This window comes from Dipodomys spectabilis, unplaced genomic scaffold, assembly GCF_019054845.1.
Source record: "Dipodomys spectabilis isolate Male_0828 unplaced genomic scaffold, ASM1905484v1 ptg000178l, whole genome shotgun sequence".
Taxonomy (NCBI): domain Eukaryota; kingdom Metazoa; phylum Chordata; class Mammalia; order Rodentia; family Heteromyidae; genus Dipodomys; species Dipodomys spectabilis.
Window position 1 is genome coordinate 7,990,242 of NW_024870855.1, and position 2,941 is coordinate 7,993,182.

Consider the following 2,941-nt stretch of genomic DNA (forward strand, 5'->3'; position numbering starts at 1 on the left):
TACAATGAGTTTTACAAAACACTATGGTGAAAACGAACTTTACAACTTGGGTGGGGGGAGGGAGGAGTTGGGGAGGTGGGCAAGGATGGTAGAGGGAAACAAAGGAGGAAGTAACAATGCTTGATAGGAAATGTACCCATTACCTTGCTCATGTAACTGTAACCCCTCTGTACAGTACTTTTACAAGAAAAACATACATATAAATAAAAAAGAATTCATGGGCTCCTGGAACCCAGAGCTTGCGGCCGTCTGGCTGGACCTGTGGTGAAGGCTGAGCCCTGAGTAGGGCTGGGACACTCCCAGTGGAGGCAGAGAAGCCCCACTGAGTCATGGCCAGTACAGTGGTAGCAGCTGGGCTGGCCATTGCTGCTGCAGGATTTGCAGGCTGTTATGTTTTACAAGCCATGAAGCATATGGAGCGTCAAGTCGAACAACTTTTTCAAAGCCTACCAAAATCTGCCTTCAGTGTTAGCGATTAAAGGGGTGTATTTAAAGCCCAAAATGACAAAATGGGAAGCAGCATTAATCCTAGCCCTGCTGCCAATAGAGGAAGGAGAAGAGATGCTCATTGATGTGTTATGCTCTTAAATCGTCCAGACAAAGGAGAATCTCCTTACATGGCAGCCAAAATCAATGAAGCTAAAGATTTGCTAGAGGGTCAAGGTAAAAAAAAATAAATGTATGATGAATTTTAAGTTTATATTAATTTACGAGTACCAACTTTTTATAATCAAATTCCTCAAATATAAAAAAGTATTAAGCTATTATGTGTGCAGTGTATAGTATACTGTCACAATGAAATGAAAGAAATAGGCCACAGGTTATCAATAATATTGGTAGTAAGAAACTAAAACAACAATATTTCAAAACTGACACTTTTTAAATAAGAAACATACCTGTCCCCCAATCATGACAGCCCCTCTCAGATATTATATGCTCTATTTTCTCACTCGCCAAAACATTTCCTGAGACTAATTTGAAAAGTAATGAATGTCTATTGGGAAACATTGATGAAATCAGGAAACAGGAAAAGAAAAAGAGTCAGCAGAAATCACACTCGCTATGAATACTTGTGTGTACTTAATGATCACTGGGTAGTACTGGGTAGCTATGGTGGGAAGCTGCTGGTGGCCCTGGACACTGCCAGTTGTAGGCCCTCAGCACTAAATAACCATTTTAAACTTCTCTTCTTCCTTCAAGACTCAACACTTTGGCTCTGCGTCTCATTCTCTGCTGCAGACTTTGCTGTCTGTCTCCATGAACCTCCTACTAGCTTTGGGTAGATCCTTTGCTTTGCACTAGCTCTCATTCTTTACTTCTCCACCAAAGCTTTGTAAGATGCAGGGTTAAGCCTGACCGAGGTATATGGAGGGATATGCAAACACTTCAAAATGAAATCACCCTGTGCAGAAAATAGATGCTAGCAAAAAAAAAAATACGGAAAATAAACTAAAATGAACTTTTCCATTAAAAAAAAGAATTAGAAGGAAATAAAATCTTTGCTTCTACAACTATTTTTTAATCATACATCCTCATTTTCCTTCCCTAATATAGTATTATCAAAGGAGATATATCGTACCTTTGTGTATGTTACATTTTATTGGTTTTCTCTAGCAGTACTGGGCACCAAACTCAGATCCGTGTACTTTCTGGGGAGGTGCTCTATTATATGAGCCATGGCCATGCCACAGCATGCAACCATTGTGTTTTCCCCAGTAGCTGGGGCAACAGGAACCCACCACTGCACACAGCCATTGGTGTTAAAGAGGAAATGTAGGTCTTGTTACTATATGTGGAATCTAAAGCCAACTTTAAATAAAATAACTTATGGATAAATATGGAATGAGAACACAGCATCCTTGAGAATGAGAACAGATCTTTTATATGTAAAAGGCTGAAGAGCAGATTTCACAATGTTGAACACGGTTTTCTACGCAATCTGTTTGTTGCACGTTCAGATTCAGTCTTCTCATCTCAAGACTACTGCAATCAAATCCCAAGGTGAAGACAAGGGGAAGGAAAAAGGAACAGAACCCAAGAAACTCCTCCAAGTGATAGCTGTACTCGATATCATGAAGAACAAGGCTTTCGAGCAAAGTTTTGTGTTTTTTTTAAATCTTAAGATTATAGTTGATCCTTGAAAGCTTCATAAATAAAACTTGGCATCTTTATCAGGCGATAGTTTAGAATTTGACATCTTTTTCAGGTTTTTGTCCCCATTATTAATTAAATTATTCTTTTTTTCCTGTTTGTCATTTTGAACTTAGTAAGTTTTATCCTCCAGAGATATGTATTTTGAATTTAGTAAGTTTTTTTTGAATTTAGTAAGTAAATTCATTTTGAATGTAGTAAGTTTTATCCTCCAGAGATATGTAGGACAAGTATTATAATAAAGTTATATTTTAAAAGTAAATGTTTGACTGGGAAGTTGGCTCAGTGGTGGAGTATTGCCTTGCGTGCACAAGGCCCTGGGTTTGATTCTTCAGCCCCACATAAGCAGAAAAAAGCTGGAAGTGGCTCTGTGGCTCAAGGGGTAGGGCACCAGCCTTGAGCTAAAGAGCTGAGGGACAGCGCCCAGGCCAAGAGTTCAGGCCCCATGACTGACAAAACAAAACAAAACAAAAAAATAAATGTATATTCATTTCATCTGATAGTGTTTTTCCCTATCTAGGGATTTAGACTGTTTGAATTATCTTTAGTTTCAAGGGGATGGAAGAATGGAAATTTAAAATTTATTTAGCTGGGAAATAGCAAAAAAATATTCTGCCAAGTTTTTAAGTCCACATAAAAGATGATCGTTTTGAAATCTGTTAATTTTTAAGAGCTGAGGTTTTTTCGGAGAATTGTTTTCTTATTTCAAAAGGCGAAGGATTTAAAGATAAAGGTATAAGTCCGCCTGCAAATAAAAAAAGTGAAGACTACAGTTTTCCAAGAAGTAGCT

General features: G+C 38.1%; 1 pseudogene; it reads left to right on the forward strand.

Moving 5' to 3' along the window:
• The first annotated feature begins 302 nt into the window (after positions 1-302).
• On the forward strand, positions 303-677 carry LOC122120810 (annotated as a pseudogene).
• Positions 678-2,941: the final 2,264 nt, after the last annotated feature.